Source organism: Brachyhypopomus gauderio, unplaced genomic scaffold, assembly GCF_052324685.1.
Source record: "Brachyhypopomus gauderio isolate BG-103 unplaced genomic scaffold, BGAUD_0.2 sc45, whole genome shotgun sequence".
NCBI classification, from domain to species: Eukaryota; Metazoa; Chordata; class Actinopteri; order Gymnotiformes; family Hypopomidae; genus Brachyhypopomus; species Brachyhypopomus gauderio.
In genome coordinates, this window is record NW_027506871.1 from 1,483,865 (window position 1) to 1,494,861 (window position 10,997).

The window sequence follows — 10,997 nt, forward strand, 5'->3', positions numbered from 1 at the left end:
GGCTGGTTCCAAAGTTCCACAGCAACAGTCAAGGCTCCTGTTCCCCGGCCGGCATTAGCATGACCCCTCGTGGCAACGGCACATCCAAACCCGGCATCAGCACATCCACCGGCAAGCCAGACCATCTCCCAGGTGCCTGCAGGTGCCTGTATCCAATCGTCTTGGGTAGAGGCATGCAAAAAGATAGACAATACAGACTGAGTGGATATGAATTTAAACCACCATTGATTTAAATGTACATAGCTCACGTGCCAGTGATGAGCATGTGGCTCTGGCAGGCTAATCTATAGCAGCATAACTAAAGGGATGGGTTCAGAGGTGACCACAGGCATGAGGGCTCACTGAGACATTGCTTTCCAGCCAAGTCATTGTCACAACTAGAGTGATGCCATGACACAGCTGGATGACAGGTGAGTGTTAGTGTAAGTAGTGTAGTGTAGGTGTAATAGTGTAAGTCTAGATTTAAAGATTGGAACTGTGTCAGAATCTCGGATTGGAGCTGGAAGGCTATTCCATAATTGAGGGGCTTTAAAAGAGAAAGCTCTGCCTCCGGCTGTAGTCTTACAAATTTTTGGAACTAGGAGAAATCCAGCATTTTGGGAGCGCAAAGGGCGAGATGGGTTGTAGTAAGCAATGAGTTCACTCATATTTGGGGCAAGACCATTTAACGCCTTATAGGTTAACAGAAGAACTTTAAATTCAATGCGAGATTTAATCGGAAGCCAATGTAATGCGGCCAGAGTGGGACTAATATGATCAAATTTCCTAGCCTTAGTTAGGACTCTAGCTGCAGCATTTTGTACAAGTTGTAGCTTCTTTATGGACTGTTTAGAGCATCCAATTAGAAGACTATTACAGTAGTCTAATCTCGACGAGACAAAAGCATGGACCAGCTTCTCTGCATCAGCTAATGAAAGTAAGTGTCTCAGCTTGGCGATATTACGTAAATGGAAAAAGGCAGCCTTAGTGACATTGCATACATGTGCTTCAAATGAAAGATCAGAATCAATAGTGACACCTAAACTTTTTGCAGTAGATTTTACTGAAAAACCATTTAGGGTAAGGGGAATATCAGCCCAATTGCTTCTAGCAGCTTTAGGTCCAAGAATCAGTACCTCAGTCTTGTCAGAATTTAGTTGAAGAAAATTAGATGCCATCCAGTTTTTAATGTCCTGGACGCAGTTCTCAATCTTGTTGTAGTGATATCATCTGGATTAGAAGATATATACAACTGAGTATCATCTGTGTAGCAATGGAAGCTAATACCATTCCTACGAATGATGGTGCCCAGTGGTAGCATATATAATGAGAATAATATGGGGCCCAGTACAGATCCTTGTGGGACACCATACTTTACCTTAGAATGCTCTATTAAAGAGAGGCTCCCCCATTTCTCTCTCTCCGGTTTTCTTTGAGAGCATACGAACTTTGATACGACTAACAGCAAACAGCTGAAAGTCATATTACTTCATTACCGAGCCAGAGTTATGGTGTAATCTACCAACCAACTTATCAACGTTACCACGGCAACAGATTCACCGAACTACTTCTATCAAGATCACTATCGTGGCTCACACGGACTGAAACGAAGGCGATCAATTCCCTGTTAAACCGTGAACGAGACTCACATTCCTGGACTTCATATCCAGAAGGCTGATTCCCAGCACACCTGGACAACGTCGCTTTTATCAACGAGGAGCCTGTGATGGAAATTCCCTCCTAATTCCAGGAGAATTCCGGGAGGACGACGACACTACCCAAAAATCCTCAACACGTGAGAGTCTAACCGCTGGGCATAGTTTATAGAAGGGCATAGTTACTTGACCTGTAGACTTATCTAAGTTTAACTAAAACCTTCTCAGTGTTTTTGTGTTCAACTTTGTTTAGATAGTCTTCATCAAGATTTGTATATACAACGTTCTCTTTGCTGTGCATGCCACCATCTTTTTATTTTACCTGATGGAGAGGTTATGGAGAGGTTGTAGCTGCAGACCACAGTCTTGCTGTCAATGTAATGAAGCTGATATACTCAGAGTATCAAAAGCAGAGGTTGTCACACCTGCTACGTCTGCCAGCGTGAAACATAAGTGCAAACCTGAGTACAGCTAAAAGGCTGAAAAGACATCATCATAAATGTGTGAGGGCCCTACATATGGAACAGGGATGGATGACTAGGTTGTAAACAGGACTGGGTGACTGATTGTGGATGAAGACAAAGGATCCCATCTGGGCTTTCAAATGAGTTGATGGCATCAAGGGGGTGAACCTGGGATTCACTTCTGAACCCTCTGGAGGCGTCGTGGGCTTATCAGCGAAACACTTATGAAGGAGGGCGCCCACTTGACAACCCAAAGGATGCCATCATTCAATTGACAATCCCACAGAGTCTCATTGGTGCCTCATGTATGTAACAAGGGATATTAACATCTAATCCTATACAGCAAAACTGCTGCTATAGATTAGCCTGATGGAGACACATTGTAATCACTGGCATGTGAGCTATGTATGTTTGTTTAAATCAATTGTTGTTTAAATTGATGTTCACATACTCAACCTGTATTTCATATCTTTCTTGCATGCTTCTACCTAAGACAATTCCATACAAGCACCTAAGAGATGGTTTGTGGATGTGCTGATGCAGGGGTTAGATGTGCCACTGCCGCAAGAGAACACACTGATGCCAACTACTACGTGAGGCTCACCATCTGCACTAAAGGGACTGTGACTACTTGGCCTGGAATTAGAACTATAACTATAACTATATTTGAACTATAAATACGAACTTCTGCTAGCAGGCCACTCAATGAAGGATGGGTTCCCTTTTGAGTCTTGGTCCTCCCGAGGTTTCTTCCTAATCCCCATCATCATAGTGAATTTTTCCTTGCCAATGTCGCCTCTGGCTTTCTTATTATATTTTTGTGAACCCATACAATTGTAGAGCTGCTTTGTGACAACATGTGTTGTAAAAAGCGCTATATAAGGTTAGGTTAGGTTAGTTTTGTGACGCTGGGACAGAGGCAGCAGGAGGCAGAGGTATAGGATGCTCGGGTTTATTATCCATAGCAAAACGACAACAAAAAGACTCAGGCTCAAAGGCAAAAACAGTAACAACAGAAAGGTGAACACCGAAGTAAAGCTCTTTGGTAGAAGTGGCAGAACTCTCCCACGTAGCGAGGCGCTGAGGCAGGTGAATGAGCAGCGCTGGAAGGATCGACCTGTGGGAATATAAAGGGAAAGCCTAACGCGAAACAGGTGTCAGAACACAGGTGATTGGGAGCGTGGGAGTGTCCTGCGATGTGAGGGTGTGTGTTGTGAGATGGGGGGCGTGGTGGTGTGTGTGCGGGTCGCTTGGGGCGCCCTCTGGTGGCGTCCGGGCCGACTCACCGTGACAAGTTTATTTGTACCCAAAGGTAAATTTGATTTACAGTATGTGAAGCAGCAGAAACAATTAAAAACAATTACAAAACAATTTAAAACAAACACAAACAAACCGTGAACCACATATACATATACAATTCCTTTGGTCTCTATGTCCTATTCGTCCTATTTGTGTCAGGGTTCGACCCAGGCACGTGCCTCCTGCTGCCACTAGGCGGAGCCCGCGAGCTAGAACCAGGGGCAATCAAGCCCGATAGGTTGCACCTGTTCAGCAGCCTATTTAAGACTAGCGACTTCAGCAACTCATTGCTGAAGTTGTTTGTTGTTCTATGCACACACAGCCCAATCCAGTTTTCTCTCGTCTCCGGACTACCTCTCCTTTCTCTAGTTCTCCTGTTTCTACCCTGAGTGTTCTCAGGTTTTTTTGTTTCCTTCCGTCTTTTCCCTCTTTGTTCTACGTTGGTTTGTTCTCCAGTGTTCTGGTTAACAGATTGACAGGTACCAGGTCTTGTTACCATAGCTTCATCTTTTGTTTCTTATTTTTTTCCCTTCCCCTTTGACATGTCGAGTTTGTCTCCGTGTACTTTTCGTTTTTCCCGTTTTTCTTTTGTGGACGCATTGTATCTCTTTCCGCGTGTTTTTTGTTTGTTTTACTTACCTGGACTTTACACACGTCAAGCTTCTCCGTGTTGTCTTTCTGTTGTTTCCCTCTGGGTTTTTTGTTTTCATTTTTTCCCGCATTTGCGGAGGTTTCATTTGGCTGTTTTTTGCCGTTTGTTTTAACGGGTCGCGCTTGAGTCCTCACCACGTTTAAACCAACGCGTCACTGCCGAGATCGGCGGCGAGGCGTAACAATTTGCCTGAGTTATGGCTGTCGGAATAAAGCTCTCCTTATATCGTCTTGTTCTACATTTTGGTACTCTAAACCTTTGTCCAGATGGAAGAGACCTGAATTCACTGTACAGGGCATGAGTACTATCCCTTAAAATTGCACTCGTTACCCGCTTTACCTGTGTGCCATACAAAGTCTCCAAGTTGGGTAATGGCTTACCAATCAACTCACTTGCCCATTTTACAATCTGATTCAGGCCATTCCTCTTTTTTAATGTCAAGTTACCAAACCATACAACCAAGGAGAATACTAAAACTGATTCTATAAAAGCCTGATAAAATAAAGTCATCATCGGTATACTGTAATATTAGGTCCGTTGTTCCGTGGGTAGCACGGTCGTGGATGAATGAAAGACAAGCACACAAACGAGCTCTTTCTTAATGCTTTTATCTCCTGCTTGGATCACAGAGCTAACATGTTCCACAGTCTCCGTTCCCGCTCTCACTCTCAACCCATCATCCCCAGCGCTAACCGGGGAGAGCAATCAAATACCACCTCTTAACGGCTGTGGATGCACCCACATGAAAAGAGCATTTTAAACCACCATAAACATTCACTGTGCTCTTGAGTTTACAAAAGTAAAAACAAAATGATTTGAAAATAATAAAATATTTTTCCGTTCTTATACTACTTCCCCTCTTTTGAATGTGTCCTGTGCCACGAGAGGTGGGAATATTCTGGATCACTGTTATACTACTATTAAAAATGCCTACTGTGACACGCGCAGCTCTCGGTCATTCCGACCACGCACTTCTCCACCTAATACATACATATAGGCAAACATTTAAAACTAACAAACCTGTCATAACTACAGTGAAGAAGTGGACCAGTGATGATATAGTGAAGCTACAGGGCTGCTTTGAGTCTACTGACTGGTCTGTCTTTGAAGAGGCAACAGGGAGCTTAGACGAATACACAGACACTGTAATGTCACATCAGTTTCTGTGAAGACAGCGGCATCTCAACCTCAACACGGTTAAAATTCAGCAACAACAAACCATGGTTCTCAGCTGAACTCAAACAACTTCGTAAGGAGAAGGAGGCTGCATTTAGAAGTGGGGAAAGAACTCTCTTTCGAGAGGCCAAATACAGGCTGGAGAAAGGTGTTAAAGCAGCAAAAAAGGATAATTCAGCTAGGCTGAAAAACCAGTTTGCTGCCAACGACTCATCCTCAGTTTGGAAAAGCCTGCAAGAAATGACCAATTACAAGGTGAGAACATCCCCTCTCTTGAATGACCGTCAACTCTCCAACGACCTGAATGAGTTCTACTGCAGATTTGAACACACAAAAGGAACTGTTAGAGCTGCTACTATCAGCAATCAATCCTGCTCCCCCACACTGACTGTCTCACCTCGGCCCCCTGCTCACCTTATCATCAAGGAGCAGGACATCAAGAGGCTTTTCTGCAAAGAGAAGGTGAGAAAAGCCCCCGGCCCAGACCTTGTGTCTCCTTCCACACTAAAACACTGCTGTGATCAGTTAGCACCCATCTTCACACACATATTCAACAGATCACTGCAGCTCTGCTCTGTTCCTACCTGCTTCAAAACTTCCACCATTGTTCCGATCCCCAAAAAAGCGAACATAACTGGACTTAATGACTACAGGCCAGTTGCACTCACTTCTGCAGTCATGAAGGTATTTGAACACCTGGTTCTAGCCCACCTGAAAAACATCACAAACCCACTGCTGGACCCCCTACAGTTTGCATACAGAGCAAACAGGTCGGTCAATGACACGGTCAACCTAGCCTTGCACTATATACTACAGCACCTGGACAGCCCTGGAAGCTATGCAAGAGCTCTGTTTGTTGACTTCAGTTCGGCATTCAACACAGTAGTGCCAGAGCTGCTACAGGCTAAACTGTCACAGCTGTCAGTGCCTGATCCTATATGCCGCTGGATCATGGATTTTCTGACAAACAGGACACAGCGGGTGCGACTTGGTAAATACACATCAGATATCCGAACCACAAGTATAGGAGTACCGCAAGGTTGCGTCCTCTCACCTCTCATATTCAGTTTGTACACAAACGACTGCGTCTCCAAAGACCAGTCTGTAAAAGTTTGCAGATGATACCAATGTGATTGGCCTCATAAACAACAGTGATGAGTCTGCCTACAGACATGAGGTTGATCAGCTGATCTCCTGGTGCAACAGTAACCACCTGCTGCTGAACACAGGAAAGACGGTGGAGATGGTGATAGACTTCAGACCCCTCCCCCCTTCCCCACTGATTGTCAATGGCTCTGAGATCTCCATGGTGGAGTCACTTAAGTTTTTGGGTACCACCATATCCAGAGACCTGAAGTGGGAGAGGAACACAGTGACCATTGCCAAGAAAGCTCTGCAAAGAATGTATTTTCTGAGACAGCTGAAGAAATTCAACCTCCCGCAGAATCTGATGGTACAGTTCTACACAGCGATCATCGAAGCTGTACTGACTTCATCCATAACCATCTGGTTTGGCTCGTCCACCTCGCAGGAACGAACCAGACTGCAGCGCATAGTCAGGACAGCGGAGAAGATCATTGGTTGCAGCCTGCCATCACTTCAGGACATCTACCACAGCAGGGTAAATAGACGGACAAGGAAAATAACTTCTGACCCCTCTCATGCTGGACATCACATCTTCCAACCACTCTCCTCTGGCAGAAGATTCAGGGCCATCAAAACCAGCACAACCAGACACGCAAACAGCTTTTTCCACAGAGCTGTAGCACTCAGCAACAGAACCAGTCCCTCTGCACCTTAAGTGACACTGGGGGAGGCGGCGCCTGCGCATGCGTTATCAATAAAGTTTCCCTCCTCGGGATTTTTGGAGTAAGCAGTTTCTGCCTCAGTTACCGAACCTGCTTCAATACATTGTTACTGTTAAGAATGCACTTCCAATAAAGTGAGTATTGGAAAAATTTATTTTGCTGCTGAATGTAACTACTAAAGTAACTTGTAATCTAACGTAGTTACTTTTAAAATCAAGTAATATGTAACGTAACTAAGTTACTTTTAAAAGGAGTAATCAGTAATCAGTAATCGGATTACTTTCTCAAGGTAACTTAGCCATCACTGCTTGTCACCAACATTAAATGAACGAGCAACAGTGTTTCTGTCAAATTTCTTCTTCATAGCTTGCTGAGCTACACACAAATTCTGCTTGGCTGTTTCACGAGCTACCTTAAGGTGTTCACGTAACTTACTGACATAGAGGTCTACAGTTTCAAAGGAGCGAGTTGTAGGGGAAGCTAACCACTGCTCATAAAGCAATTTGAGTGGGCCACGGACTAAGCGTCCGAATACCAAGGCATTGGGACTGAAACCAGTGGACTCTTGCACTGTATCACGGATGGCAAACAACAGTAACGGGACACCTTCATTCCAATCATTTCCTACTTCCAAGCAATATGATCGCAACATATTCTTAAACGTTTGATGGAAGCGTTCAAGAGCTCCCTGGGACTCAGGATGATAAGCACTCGACACTTGGTGCTGTATATGCAGATCTGACATGACTTGAGCAAAGAGTTTGGACATGAAATTGGACACTTGGTCCGATTGTACACATTTTTGCAAACCGAAGGTAATACAAAATTTTACAAGGGCTTTTATCACAGTTCTTGACTTCAACGAGCGTATTGGAATGGCCTCAGGAAACCTTGTAGCAGTACACATTATGGTCAGAAGGTAAGTATTTCCTGAACGAGACTTCGGTAGAGGTCCAACACAGTCTATCAATAACCGTTCAAATGGATCTCCTACCACAGGTATGGGACAGAGAAGAGCAGAAGGAATGGCCTGATTTGGCTTCCCAACAAGTTGACAGGTATGGCAAGACCGACAATGACTAACATCAGATTTCATTGCTGGCCAAAAGAAATGCTGCAATAGGCGCTGAACTGTTTTTCGAATGCCTAAATGACCCGACAAGGGGTGGTCATGGGCTAAGGACAAAACATGCGTTCTAAATGGTTGGGGAACTACTATTTGGTGCACGTCATCCCACACACCACTGGTATTTGCTGGAGACCATTTTCTCATCAGGACTCCATCTGTATAAAAATATGTCACACGAGTGTCTAGTGAGAGAGGGTTATCTGTAACTGCATTAAAGTAAGGCACCAGGCTTGGATCAGCCCTTTGTGCTCTGATTAATGCTGTTCTGGTAACAGGAGGAGGAACACCGAACTCCTCTACTTGTGATCCCAACTCACGTTTGCCAATATCCATTGTCACTTCAGGAACAGGGCTAGGGGGGCACAACAGGATCTGAATTCATAAATGTCTCTGCCAAATCTATGTCACCGAATTTACGTGCCTGTGCACGAGTCAAAACACATGTAGGAAACACTGCATCAAAGTCTTTATCGATTGAAACATCCACAGGTTAATCTACCACTTCTGGTAGAGAGAACAGTGTACCACCAGCAAGATCATTGCCCAGAACAAACGACACACCTGTGACAGGCAGTTTAGAACTGACCGCAACTTTAACATAGCCAGTAAGTGCCTCAGTACACAAATATACCCGATGAAGAGGAACCCTAAGTACTCCAAGTTCTATTCCTTGGACAAGCACATCACTACCACAATAAGACTCTACAGAGAATGGCAACACACTCTCCAAAATAAATGACTGAGCAGCCCCAGTGTCCCGTAGGATAGATATGGACTGCTTATGTGAACAATCCTCAGTTAGTGAGGTAGTCCCAGAAAACACAAATGGTTTAAACACAGGGTCTACTGTGGCTGAAACAGTGGCTCGACATCCTAGTGTCTCCTCTGTAGTGCTGGAACTAAAAGCATTGACTTTCTTCACAGTAGGGTTTTGACGATCATTCTTACGCTTCAAAGTAGGACATGCAGCAATAAGATGGCCTTGCATATGACAATAAAAACATTCCCATTTGTCTGTGGCTGAAGAAGTGTTTTCCCGAGACTCTGAAGAAGCAACAGGTCTGGACATAACAGGTCGACTAGGGTTTACACTTCGGGGAGTCAAATGAAATACAGTTTTGTGCATCAACACAAATTTGTCTGCCAACGTAGCAGCAGCAGACAAACTAACCACCTTCTGCTCATTAAGGTAGACCACCATCTTCTCAGGAAGGCAATTCTTGAACTCCTCTAGCAACACAAGCTCTTTGAGCTGATCGAGAGTTGACACACTGCTGGCTGAACACCACTTGTCAAATAGGAGAGATTTCTCTCTAGCAAACTCAACAAAGGTCTGGCTCTGTGTTTTTGCCAGACGCCTGAAGTTCTGTCGATAGGCCTCAGGTACTAACTCGTACGCTTTCAATATAGTGGATTTTACAATGTCATAATCTAAGCTCTGTTCAAGAGACAGAGAGGAACACACTTCCTGCGCTTTTCCTACAAGTTTACACTGTAGCAGCAGCAACCAAAGACTCTGTGGCCAACTAAGTGTGGTGGCTATGCGCTCAAAAATGGGGAAATAAGCATCTACCTCATTTTCCCTGAACACAGGAACTAGGCCAATATGTCTACTGACATCAAAAGCAGGACTCACGGTTGGGCTTGCTGGACTGGTAGATGTATGTGAGGAACGAGGCATAGGGACTGGTGAACTCACGTGAGCATGGGGAGATGGTGCTGGTGAGGATACCTTCCGAAGATGAGGTATAGGTTTCTCCAAGCCCATACTCAACCTCTTCAGGGAAATCTCTTTGTCAGCCTCCACTTGCAACGCCCTGACTCTCAGTAGTTCTGCTTCGTGTTCCTGTATCTTGATTTCCAGCTTTAGCTCCTTCAGCTTCACTGCTAGCACAGGATCCACCTCATGAGAACGGTAAACACCAGGTTCCATGCTGGGCCTAGCCATGAAGTCGGTTACAGCCTCCGCTGCTTCCAGCCCCTGGGCCAAACTCGGTGCAACACCAGGTGATTTGTCTCGGTCTGGCAAGATCCCGTCCTTAACCAACTGTGCCTCCAAAATCCTCTTAATCTCTCTCTTGGGAGCCAAACGAGGCACATCCACACTAAAGAAATCAGCCACCAACAATAAATCAACCTTGCGACAAATATCAAACTGTTCAAGAGTCGGATAAACAGTGAACTGGGTAAGATCAAAGTCCGGCATTTTACATACACACACACACACACCCCCACCCACAAAGAAAAAAACCCACCAGCCAAAACCAAAAGAAGCAGCAAACAAAGAGCCAAAAGAAAGGAGGACGAGCCCCCAATTCTGTTACGGCCTGTCTAGGCGTGAGGACCGTAACAGTGGTGTATGTGAACAGCAGTGTGAATGTTAGTGATGATGGGACAACAGGAGTGGGTGGTTAAAGGTGTATTATACAGAAATTGTATTTACAAGATATATACATACACGTAACTGGTCTCAGCTTCAGGAGTGGCCCAGGCCAACATAACAAACAGAACTGAACTATAAAATAAACCAAACACTAATTACTCTAACAGAAAACAAACACAGTACTACACCAACTCCCTAACAAAAAAACCATACAAACAAACCCAAAACAAAACGGCAGCCACTCCCTACTTACCAGAACACCAACAACACGTAGAATATTTACAAAATTTACAACCGGCAGACAATCCAACAAGGGCAAAGGCAGAAGCAAACACGAGTTCAAACAGTGGTCAAAACCAGATTTCGAAGACAACGTATATAAATGCAGAATACTGCAGGTTCACTGCAGGATGCTCCTGACAGTGAACCCTAGCAAAGCTACTGGAGCAGAC